The sequence below is a fragment of the Asparagus officinalis genome, chromosome 4 (genome assembly GCF_001876935.1).
Source record: "Asparagus officinalis chromosome 4, Aspof.V1, whole genome shotgun sequence".
Taxonomy (NCBI): domain Eukaryota; kingdom Viridiplantae; phylum Streptophyta; class Magnoliopsida; order Asparagales; family Asparagaceae; genus Asparagus; species Asparagus officinalis.
In genome coordinates this window covers 62642181-62655712 of record NC_033797.1, presented here as the reverse complement: position 1 = coordinate 62655712, position 13532 = coordinate 62642181, and the positions used below count along the sequence as shown (strand labels likewise).

Genomic DNA, 13532 nt, shown 5'->3' with positions numbered 1-13532 from the left:
TAACAACTGGTATCAGAGCTTGGTGCTTTTTGATTTAAGGTCTAATCATCTTGAGTTAAAGATTCAAGTTATCTTATTTGTGCTAATCTAGTTATGATTGTATTTGTCTTGCTTGCATATATTCACATATATATCATGAATATGGATGCATTTTGTTTAGGCTATGATCCAAATACTGCTCCAAAATATAGAAATTTTCCTTATGCTCAATGGTGCTCTAAATTTAAAATATTTGTTGAATCTAGAAATATCGACTTATGGGAAGTTATTGATTGTGCTTATATTGTGCCCCATTGGAGAAATCCAAGTGGAGCAATCATGATAAGAAAATGTTTACAATGAACAAGTTAGTGTTAGAATTCTTACATAATGCTTTTGAACCATGTATTTCTAACGAACTTGCTCATTTTGATAGTGCTTACACGATTTGGAAACTTTTTGAAACACATCAAGGAGATTTGGAGGAGATTCGATATGTTGTGGCGGAATCGACTTCAAGTGATAGAGGAGCATCATGCACACAGCCATTAGGGGTAGCCCTAGTGTGGTAAGCGATTCGGAATCCGATGATGATCTATTTATTAATAAACTCGCTTGTGCATATGAGAGATTATCACATGCCTATACAAAATTGCAAAATAATTTTATTGATCTTAAAAGCAAGCATATTAGTTTAAAATCCGATCATGAGTTGTTAGCCTCTAAACTTGATGTCATTACTAAGGAGAATGCTACACTTAAAGAAAACAATGACATGCTAAGTTTAGAAAATGAAAAATTGACTTCATCTATTGCTAGCTTAACTCATGCTAATAATAATACCATGATAGAAGTAGAAATGATTAGAAATAAGTTTAATTCATTTAAATATGATCATGTTTCATCTACTTCTATTTCCAATACATGTATGCAAAATGATGAGTTGAGTCAAGTTAAACATCGCATATCTTGTTTAGATTCAACCATTCAACCTTAAAAACATGTATGGTAAATAACAAAAAGCTTATGGACTTGTGTGCAAAGTTCTATGTTAACACTTCTAAATCAAACACACACTATGCACACTTGTATAGCAAAGTTTATAAATGCTCAATTTGTGATCGTAAAGGCCACCTTGCTAAATTTTGCTATGATGCACACAAACCTAAGATTGCTAATACTCCTAGTGCATCCCATCTAGCTTCATCATCTTATACACATACACATTCACATGCTCATTCTCACAATGCTTATCATAAGCATGCTAGTGTGTTTAAATGTGATATATGTGATCGTTTTGGTCATTTGGCTGAACATTGTTTTGATTTAAAAAGAAAATCAATTTTGCCAAATGTTTCTAGTAGACCACATATTTTTAAATGTGATGTTTGTGGTAGGTTTGGACATCTTGCAAAATTTTGTTATGATATATAAAAAGCTTCTAAGTTGCAATATGTTCCAAATAGATAATTGTTTAATGATGTTTCTCATTTGCGAAATAATTTAAAAGAAAAAACTTTATTTGCAAATGATTCATGTGCACGCCCACTTGGTCAACACAAATTATTTAACCCTCTTCATTGCACCATTACAATTGGAAAGGTCATGTGTACAATTTTTGTTTTGACCGTACTAGTACGTCATATGCGCCCAAATGGGTTCATAACCCTAGGGCTTTGAGTTTAAATAGTAGGGGTCATGTCCCTAAATCTCTTGGTACCAAGAATTCTTGGATACCAAAATAAATATGATTCTTAAACTAAGAACTTTAGTGATTTTTATTTTTCTTTGTCTTGGTTTTGAAAATTATGCTTTGAAATCTTTAAATATGAAAACAATTTTTCTTTGATTAATTATTTTATTTTCATGACTATTAGTTTTGATTTTAAATGAGAGGTTTGTAGTTATATACCCTCTTGGTTTATTTGGTGTTTATTCCTAAATCTTGTTTACCGGATGCTAAAATATTTATATGGGTTGATACTAGCTCAAGCGCTAGATATAATTGCCTCTCTTAATTTTTGAAAATCAATGATGATTTGATTTTATGTTCTTATATGATTTACTTGTGATTTATGATTTCATTGGTTGAATTGTTTTCATTTGAAAACTTTTTACATGATTCTCAGGTCTTCTTTCTTGTGATTTCATAAATCTATTTTATACATTATTTTTATGTTTGTACATTTGAGACACTTTGTCTTCTTTCTTGTGATTTCATAAATCTATTTTATACATTATTTTTATGTTTGTACATTTGAGACACTTTTTCATATTGATATATTTATATGTGTTTTATACATTATTTTTATGTTTGTACATTTGAGACACTTTTTCATATTGATATATTTATATGTGTTCTTATTATCCTCTTGTATGTGAGTGATAATTAGCATATTTTTTTATGCTTGCTCATATATTTGCCATGATCTTTTATTGCATATATTGTATATGGCATTTTGATAGGGGGAGCAATCCCTATATTTTTATACTCACTCATGCATATTAATAGGGGGAGCTTTCGCTCTCTTCCTTCTTTTGTTTTTCACTTTTTGATGTTATCAAAGGAGGAGAAATATTATGAGTATATTCTTTTTGTTTATATACATGATAATTATAATATTATATATTCATTTTTTTTCATGCATATATCTTTTTTTTTAAATTGTTTGTCATCATCAAAAAGAGGAAGATTGTTAGCCTTCTTGTTTTGATGATGTTTAACAAACAATTTACTTTTAATATTGTTTGTCTAGTGTTTGTATAATTCTATTTATTATAGACAAACAACATGTTGGAGAATGGATGAAATCGAGCATTCACGATCATATCAAATGGAGGTTGGGGGAATTGTGGAGTGAAGCCTACGCAATTCAAAATTAAAGATTCAAGTTCAAGCTTCACCCGCAAAATGTACCAAGTCAAGCTCATCGAAGATCTATCAAGCTTGGGTATATTTAGTTTAGGTTTTATATTATGTGTGTTAGTACTTTAAGCTCAATCATATATACACACACATATTTGGTTTTTATATATATAGTTATATATATACACAAGTTTTGGTTTATGGACTTAACAATTATTGTATACATATTTTATTAAGTCCATAAAATTATTTCATAGGGTTTCAAAACATTGTTTATGTCAAAACATTAAATTTTGTATATCACATTTTCATGTTTTGGACACACTTGCAAAATACATGAGTTTTCACAAATGGAAAATTCAATTTGAGAAATTCTTTTTCTAACATATTCAATTTCATGTTTATAAATTTTTCTCAGAGTTTTATCAATTTTGGAATTAATTTGTTATGATTATTTGAATTTACAAAATTAAGTTTTTAATAAGCTCATGTTCGTGCACATGTTCGTGCATGTTTTTGCAAAACATATACGTTTTCATAATTGGGAAATGTGATTTGAAAATTTTCTTTTTTTACATGTTTATCTTCAAATATATATACATTTCCCCAAGTTTTACTAATTTTGGAGTTGTTTTGTTATTTTCAATTAAATTTACAAAACCAAGTTTTCAGCAGTTTTTTTTCAGAAACTATATATCTGTGTTCAAACAGTTCTTTCTCTCAACTGAGAAATGATATTTTAGAAATTCTTTCTCTAACATGTTTATCTACATTAACATGTTTATCTACATGTATAGAACATTTCCTCAAAATTTCATGATTTGTGGAGTTGATTTACTATTTTTAATTGATTTTACAAAGTCAGATATGTAAATTTTCAGAATCTATCAAAATCAGAAACTGTCCGTGAACAGTGCGGTCGACCGCTACAGTCGATCGTGCTACAGTATGATCGACTACCACAGTCAACCATTTACAGTCCAGAGAGTAGTTTTGCAGTTTTATTTCTTGTGGTCGACCGTCACGGTCGACCGCCGAAGTTACCGTTGCATAGTAACGGTAACTTACTGATTTTTATTTTTTAGTAGGTTTTTGGGGTTTTTTTGAGTTGTTTTCTTCAAGCCTATATATAACCATTTGCCATAATTATTTTCCACTACCAAGAGATATTTTAAAAGAGCTTAACAAGGATTTAAGCTTGTTTTGTGTTTGTTTAAAAGAGTGTTTAAGAGTTTGTTTGTGAAGAGAATTTCACAAGAGTTTGAGGAGATCATCAATCTTGTTTAGGCTTTAATCTACATCCCTCCACTCTTGTTTTAGAGAAGTTTTCTTAAACTCTTTATCTAGCTTATTTATGCTTAACTTGTCATATTTATTTTGCTAGATTAAATTGAGTTTAGACTTGTTTTGATTTATCTCTTTGTTCACACACAACCCATTGAGCTTATTGTATTTACATTCATAGTATAATTTAGGGTTGTGGGTTTGTAACTAAAAGTTATGCTTAATTGAGTTTTCACCTTGTTTAGAGAACAATCATTTGATCTGTGGGCTTTAAATTATGAGATTCACTTTGTATTACACTAGTACACCGAGAGGAGTGTGTTGTGAGAGACGGGGTTGCTTCCAAGAGGAGTGACGTCGATTGACGAACCTAGGAAGAGGTTGTATCCGAGCACTTGAGAAAGGACATGGAGAAACCAACACTTAGAGGGTGTGGAGTGTAGTTATATTGTGAGATTGTGATCGTTGATCGGTGAGTGTTGAAAACTAATATTGTATGGTGTAAACGTTATTCAGGTTAGCGTAGAAAACCCAATTGTGATAGTGGATTTCTTCCCGGGAGTGGGGAGCGGAGACGTAGGACGAAAGGTCCAAACTCCGTGATCATATTGTGTGTTTGTATTGTTTATATTGACCTATCATAATTGTATCTTTAGTTTAGATTGTTTACCCTTGTGTTAATTTATATATCCTTGCATATATTTGAACTTGCCACTCGACATTCCGAGGAAAGACTTGGTAGGATTCATCTTCAATTGATGAGCTCGCATCAAATCGAACATGGTCTTCAAGTCTTTAATGTGACCCTTTTTATCACGACTTTTCACGACCAAGTCATCTACGTAGCATTCAACAGTCTTTCGGAGATGCTCCTGAAAGATCTTTGACATGGCTCGCTGATATGTAGCACCTGCATTCTTTAAGCCGAAGGGCATAACCGTGTAGCAGAAGACGCCGAGAGGCGTTCTGAATGCGGTATGCTTTTCATCGTCTGGATGCATCTTTATAACCAACACTTAGAGGGTGTGGAGTGTAGTTATATTGTGAGATTGTGATCGTTGATCGGTGAGTGTTGAAAACTAATATTGTATGGTGTAAACGTTATTCAGGTTAGCGTAGAAAACCCAATTGTGATAGTGGATTTCTTCCCGGGAGTGGGGAGCGGAGACGTAGGACGAAAGGTCCAAACTCCGTGATCATATTGTGTGTTTGTATTGTTTATATTGACCTATCATAATTGTATCTTTAGTTTAGATTGTTTACCCTTGTGTTAATTTATATATCCTTGCATATATTTCATCATATACCTCTTTGCTATGATATATCTTTTTATTCATATTGTATATTCTTACTCATAATATATTGTATATCTATCTTGCAAGAATAATTTATTAATAAGTTTTAATTGACATAAAATCAGATTAGATTAGCATAAGACCCTAATCACCCCCCCCCCTCTAGGGTCTAACATTATATCCTAGCACTATGAAATAATATTTTGAGTCTAGGCTAGCTCCTTGACAGAGGCTATGATATACATCTAAAAGACCTTGCCCTCACTATCACGAATAAAAATAAAGTAATTGTAAATGTGAACATGTCTCAAAATAGACTGTTTACCTTAAATATTCATACTGACCCCATCAAGTGCTTAAAGATGATTTTGAAGGATGAGTCTTGGCTCTGGCATTTGAGATTCGGTCATCTTGCATTCAGTGGCCTGAATCTTTTGTGGAAGGAGAAAATGATGAAAGGATTGTCGCAAATCAATCATCCGAACCAACTATGTGAAGGTTATATGAAGGGCAAGCAACATAGAAGAAGTTTCGAAGTTAGAAAGTTAAGAAGAGCAATAGAGCTGCTACAATTGGTCCACATAGATATTGCAGGACCATTTGAAGTCGTCTCTCTTGGAGGAAATAGGTACTTTCTCACATTTATTGATGATTATAGTAGAAAAACTTGGGTTTATTTCCTGAAGGAGGAATCTAAAGCTCTGAAGAAATTTAAAGAATTCAAGGAGATGGTAGAAAAGCAAAGTGGGTACCATATCAAGGTGCTCTGATCAGATCAAGGCGGAGAATACACTTCGAATGCATTTAACAATTTTAACAAGCAGTACGGGATAATTCATCAACTCATTACCACCTACACACCACAGTAAAATAGCATAACAGAGCGGAAGAACCATACCATTCTTGATATGGTCAGAAGCATGTTGAAGAGCAAGTACCTACCGAAGACTTACTAGGCTGAAGCTGTGGACTGTGCAGTTTACCTCCTCAACCGATGTCTGACAAAGAGCGTTAAGTTCAAGACACCATTGGAGATGTGGAGCAACATCAAGCCAAGTGTCAACCACCTGAAGGTGTTTGGGTATATTGCATATGCACACATCTCAGAGCAGAAAAGAAAGAAGTTAGACTATAGAGGAAAAAAGTGCATATTCGTTGGGTACGAGTGGAGGCCAAAAGCATACAAGCTCTAAAATCCAGTTACAAAGAAGATGATCATTTCAAGAGATGTGGAGTTCGATGAAGAAGATTATTGGAAATGGACCGATGAAGATAAAAACATTAAAGGTATATTCTTTGAAGATAATGATGATGACTTGCAGGAGGTTGGAAGACCTTAACAAAGTCCGCCAAATAGTCCAGCTTCATTAACCTCAACATCGACGCCAACATCATCACCATCCATCTCAAGTGAAGGAAGCTCTTTAGGGGAGCAACAAGGAGGATGAGAAGTCTAAGAGATCTATACGATGATACAGAACCTATCGAGATGATGGATGACTACACAGTATTCTGCTTGTTTGCAGAATGTGATCCGGTCCGCTATGAATAAGCTGCTCAAGAAGACAAGTGGAGAAAAGCCATGGATGATGAGATTGAGGCAATCAAGAAAAATGATACATGGGAGCTCACCACCTTACCTGAATGCCATAAACCCATTGGAGTAAAGTGGGTGTACAAGACAAAGACAAATCAAGTTGGCAGAATCGAGAAGTACAAGGCCAGGCTTGTTGCAAAGGGCCATAGTTAGCGAGAAGGAGTTGACTATGAAGAAGTGTTCGCACTAGTCATGAGGATCGACACCATTCGACTCATTATCACATTGGCAGCATAGAACCGGTGGAAGATCTATCAGATGGACGTAAAGTCAGCTTTTCTTAATGGCTATCTAGAAGAAGAAGTCTACATCGAGCAACAACCTGGGTACGTGATGAAGAATCAAGAAGACAAGGTCTACAAGCTGAAGAATGCATTGTATGGACTGAAGCAAGCACCCAGAGCGTGGAATGCCAGAATTGATACATACTTCCAGAAGAACGGATTCCAGCAGAGTCTATATGAGCACTCTCTCTATACCAAGAAGAAGGATGGAGACATTATGATTGTATGTCTCTACGTGGACGATATGATCTTCACCGTCAATAATCCAAAAATATTCGAGAAGTTCAAGAAGAACATGATCAAGGAGTTCGAGATGACTGACATTGGAGAAATGTCATACTTTATTGGAGTAGAAGTGTCGCAATCAGAGAAAGGAATCTTCATCTCTCAGAAGAAATATGCAAAGGAGATCCTCCAAAAGTTCAACATGAGCAACTGCAATCCAATCACAACTCCTGCAAAAGTCGGAGTGAAGCTGAGGTGAGAATCACCAGGAAGCTTTATTGATCCAACTCTATACAAGAGCTTAGTCGGGAGCTTGCACTACCTAACCATCACTAGGCCTGACATAGTGTTCGCGGTAGGACTGGTGAGCAGATACATGGAGGAGCCAAGGCAAGAGCATTTCAAGGCAACCAAGAGAATTCTCAGGTATGTCCAAGGAGGTATTGATCAAGGATTATTTTATACACAGTGTGCAGATTCAAGATTAGTCGGCTACACCGATAGCGATTATGGTGGAGATTTAGATGAAAGAAAGAGCACATCTGGCCGCATGTTCAATATCGGATCAGCAATATTCTCATGTTCATCAAAGAAGCAGACTGTCGTTGTTTTATCAAGTTACGAAGCAGAATACATAGCAGCATCGATATGTGTGTGTCAAGCAATATGGCTCAGGAGTCTGATGAAGGAATTGCAACACCAACAAGAAGCACCGATAGAGATTCTCATCGACAACAAGTCAGCTATTGCACTTGCCAAAAATCTAATAGCACATGGATGAAGCAAACACATAGAGACAATATATCATTTCATCCAACATCAAGTTAAAAAGAAGACTGTGATGCTGACATATTACAAGTCTGAAGACCAAATTGCTGATATCTTCACCAAGCCACTGAAGACAGAAACATTTTTGAAGCTTAAGAAGAAGCTTGGACTTGTGAGAAATGAAAGCTGGTGTTGAGGGGGAGTGTTAAGATCAACACCAGCTCATTTTAAAGCCCAATCTATTTTTAGCCCAGGGAAAATAAAAGCCCAAATCCATTTCATCTAAGCCCAAGATAATGGAAGCTTCTCAACAAATATTGAAGAAATATATCTTTAAGAGAAAATTGTAGAAGGATGTAAAAAGAAGATCTTTTAGGAGAAGTGTGTAGAATGTGGTAATAATGTATGGCTAGGATTGATTCTTCCACACACTTCCTAGCCCTCTTAAGAACCTATAAATAGGGGTCTTGGGCTCTCATTTGTGCAAGCAAGTAAGCAAGAAGTGAGCTTGAGAGCTTGAGTGTGTAGTGTAGCCTTGTGTGAGTGTCCACCAAAATAAAGGAGTTGTGTGAAAGTGAGATGTTTTTGTAAGAACATGTATTGTACTCTCTAGTGTTCTATCAATAAAAGTTTCCTTTGTGTAGAGGGTTGTATTCTTCAAATTCTATCAAAGCGTGATGCTCAGCTCTTCGGTTTTGCAATTATTAATAATTCTCGACACCTCACTGAAGAGCTACTCTCTGCAGCTGCCTTGACTGAATCTACACGTGCTGTCGGATGATGCGTAGAGGCTAAGGAACCCTGACTCGACCCTAACATCGGGTTTCAGATCATTGGGGTCAAACCTAGCGGCCGTCAAGGAGCTCATCATGTTGGCGATCCATTCTGTGTTGGTCACCGTCCCTTTTAAGGCTACCATGTTATCCTTCCTGCTAATTCAAAAATTTTCTTGTTCATCTGTCGACACCGCCACATAACCAATCCATCAGGCACTGCACGCACCCGGTTGCGTGGGCACTGTAATGTCCAGTGTGGCGTAGATGTACTTGGTCACCACGTAGTTGGAGCTCACCATGTCGGTCGACAACAACATTGATTTCTTGTCATACTTACAGTTGAGGTAGCATTTTGATTTAGGGTCAAAGTCGAAGGACTTGTTGCAAATAGAGACAAATTCTCCGTATTGAATAATTTTAGAGCAGAGCAAAGGGATGACGGGGTCAACGAGGTGCTCCCAGTTTCCTGAGCCCTGAATTTCTCTCCGTACGCTTGACAAATTGGGCCTTATAAGGTCGGGTTTCGTCGACGACGCCATCAGGTTTTAGGGTATGATGAGATTGGATGTTGCGAGCTTAGCTTTGTGCTTGTGTTAGTGGGCAAGCACTGGATTGAGCATGGACAGTGATGATGCTGAGGCCATGAGAGGAGCAGGATTAACTAGAGTTAATATTTATATGGAAGATCAAGGAGATTGTCATGAATGCAGGAAGGGAGGAGGAATTGGTTCCTCTTGTTGGGGAATACCTAGGGCTACGCTAAACCCCTAAAACAGCAAGAAAACACAGTAGAGAAAAGTACACTAAAATTTAACGAGGTTAGGCAAATTTGCCTACGTCCTCGGGAGCCACACAATTAATTTCTTATTAATCAAAGAAATTATAATGCAAGAGCAGATCTCAAACTTAAGATCTCTCAATAAATACAAATCTTACTGTAGCCGCAGTAAAGATTCCTTTTTAATTGCCCTCTCTAATCCCCCTTCTTAAATCCCACTCCAACCCCCCTACCCACTCTTAAATCCTTGAGTGCTGGAGAGAAAAAGGAGAAGAGCTCTGGGTTCCCTTTTATAAGAGAGAGAGAGAGAGAGAGAGAGAGAGAGAGAGAGAGAGAACGCTGCGTTCCCTTTTATAAGAGAGAGAGAGAGAGAGAGAGAGAGAGAGAGAGAGAGAGAACGCTGCCGCCACCAGGCCCTAAGAAATCGTGAGAGGAGAGAGAGAGAGAGAGAGAAGAAAACCACAGAGAGAGAGAGAGCTCTGGGTTCCCTTTTATAAGGGAACCCTAGCGGCAGCCTGGCGACAGGATGTCGCTTGCTGTCTCGACCTCACATGTAAAGGCCATGAGCTTACCTGAAGATTTTTTATCTCGCCTGGCCTCGTTGCCCGCTCGAGCTCGCCTGCGGAGCTGCCTCGATCTCATCACCTGCTCGAGCTCACCTGCATCTCATCTCGCCTACGTCATCGAGCTTGCCTGTAGGGCTGCATCGCCTCGAGCTCACTAGACCACATCGACCTCGCTAGATCAAGCCATGAACTCGCCTGAAGATCTTCGAGCTCGCTAGCGGGTCGCCTCGCCTTGCCTGCATCTTCTGTGGAGGTTCGGATCCACACCGCCGTCAACAGGCTATCTCCAAAAGCACCTCCTCCTGTGCGGCTCTTCCCTCATGACCTATGCATAAAGACCAACTGAAGTTGTGCACAACTCCAGTTTCTGAATGGTCACCATTTTTGTTAATATATCTGTTGGATTCTTACTTCCCGAAATCTTCTCCAGTTTCAACATGTCATCTTCCAATAGGGATCTGATAAAGTGGTACTGAAGCCTAATGTGCTTCGTTCTTGATAATCACATTTTATTGTAATTTTATACCCTCATTATCTATTTTATATGAATAAATATACCACTAATAATTGTTTTTATCTTTTAATTGCAGATTAATGAAGAATAAATCTTAACTTCCCATCTCTCAACGAAAACCCATTAATTAAATGAAGAAATGATTCAAGAAGCCAAAGTGAAATTTTCGACTTGTTGAAGGCCCAAAGCAGAAAGATTACACCAAGGGAAGAGTTGATTTTTCATTTTCCTTTTGGACTTATTTGCTAAAGTTACAAATGGGAACCGGATCTTTTGGACTTATTTGCTAAAGTTACAAATGAGAACCGGACTAGGACAGACATGCTGCAAACATATGGGCCGGTTGCTGATTTGAATCACAAAAAAAAAGAAAAAAAAAATAATCAAGTGTGGACCGGACCTGGTGTGCTGCTGCTCACCAGAAAAATGGGCCGGACTTCATTGGACAGCAGAATTTCTCCATGGACTTTGCTTTTGATTTTCAAAATCAATTGAATTCACACACATCATGGGCCGGACTATTTTGCTGCAGATTTGGATTGGACCAGCTCTTAAATTTCGGTTTTTTTTGTGAAAATCAAATGGGAACTCATTTGGGCCAGCTGCTGCATAAATGAGACCAAACTTGGGATCGGACTTCATTTAGTTTTGAAATCACATATGGATGTGCTGCTACTCTTCAAATTCAAATTTGGGCCGAAAATCAAGTGTGGGCCGAACTAGGTGTTGAAGACTTTGGCTTTTGGATTTTTTTTCACATACATTGGACTTGATTTAATTGTGAAATTAAAGCTATGGGCCGGACTTGCAATGTTTATTTTCTCCTTGGAAAATCAAATGAAGATTGGGCTAGAGAAGAACAAAAACCAAATTCAAAGGTGAAGATTGTTACTTGGGGCTCAAGACAAATCCAATGGCTCATATTCATTGAAGATTACTATAAATAGGGGTAGAGAGTGAGGGGTTAGAGGTGTGAAAATTTTTGTAAACTCCTTTTGGAGAGGAGGGCTACTCTTAATTGAGAAGGCCTTCTAAAATTATAACTTTAGTTGCAATTAATAATAATAATTTTTTCACCACTTGAAATTTTTCTCTTCTTCTTTTTATCGGATGATGAAGATGAAGATGAAGATGGAGAATTGTTTGAAGGTTTGCATTTCTTTTCTTTTTCTCTTTTATTGCTTATTAGTTTAGATTTATTTTTATGCTTGTAGTTAGATTTTATTTTCTTGTTAAATAGCCAAGAGGCTAGAACTCTTTTGCCTTAGATTTATTTTATGCTTATAGAGTAGATTTATTTTCGTGCATTTAATTCTTGCAATTTTATTTTGTAGTTTAGATTTTGCAATTTATTTTGTAGTTAGATTTTAATTTCTTATACTATTCACCTTGAGGCTAGAACCCTCTTGGGTTTAGTTTTTCCTTTTGTTTATTTTTATTTTGTTTGATTCGCCTTTAGGCTAGAACCCTCTAGGGAATCACCCTTTTCTAAGAAGTGGGTTCAATTGTAGATTACCCATATCTATAATTGAATCCACCATCTTTAATTTCTTGCATTTTCTTTTATTCTAGAATTTTGTTCTTCATTTTTTTATTTGTTTCTTGATTTTATTTATTTTTCCTTCTCACCTTATTGTTCATAATCACTCTCATTTACACTTTGCACCTATTTACACACTACTTTCACTCTCTCAATCTCTTCACAATCACATTCACTTATCATTCCTATTTGTCACGCACACAACATAAGAACCGATTTTATATTTTCTCCTACAAAACACCTTCCTCGTGGGATCGATATCTTAAATACTATAACTTGACACGGTTGTGCACTTGCAACCTTTTTGGTACATGTTTATGCCGCATCAAGTTTTTGGCGCCGTTGCCGGGGAAGGTGCTTAAGTAGGTTTTAATTATTTTGGTTCTTTAACTTGTGTGTTTTTTGTGAAGGAAACGCTTGGAGCTTGAAGATCGCGGATTGGAGAGCTAGGATTTGAAGATTTGCTTTCGGGTAAGTCCTCTTTCTAGTTTTTAATTCCACCCTTTAGCTACTTCTTCACAATTAGAGACAATTAGGACTTAAAAAAAAGAGATTTTATTTTTTTTGTTGACCATAATAAAATTCATCCTCCACTTTGACATTTACTAACAAGATAATAAATTCAAACAAATCCCCCCTTCTCATTTGTTTGATTGTTAACCCTAATTAAAAAAAAAGATTTTTCTTTTCCATCCTTTTTAGTTGCTTTTAATTCATAGGGTTGCATTTCATATAGTGTAGGAATTCACCAAGTGATTTGAGCATCTTGATTTGACACACACTTAAAAATATTTTTAAGGGCAAAACCCCATAATCAAGATAAGGTGAGGGATTTCATCACCCTTTCCTTAGCCCAAAAATCACTAATTCCTCACTACACCACCCAAGCCTAATAAAACTCATTAGACGTTGGCCCCTAAGGATTCGAGCTCAATAAGGAACAAAAAATCCTTAAGTGAACCGGTTTAAGTTTTCTCAGATTAGTTGGTGTCTAAGGTAAGGTTTAGGGGTTGCGTAAAGCGCTCCGCAAGGAAAGAGGTACTTAATTGATCTTTGATCA

The 13532-nt window shown here is 36.4% G+C and overlaps 1 pseudogene; it reads right to left on the bottom strand.

Moving 5' to 3' along the window:
- The window catches only part of LOC109838807, a 13998-nt pseudogene extending 4385 nt beyond the window's left edge, over nucleotides 1-9613 (bottom strand).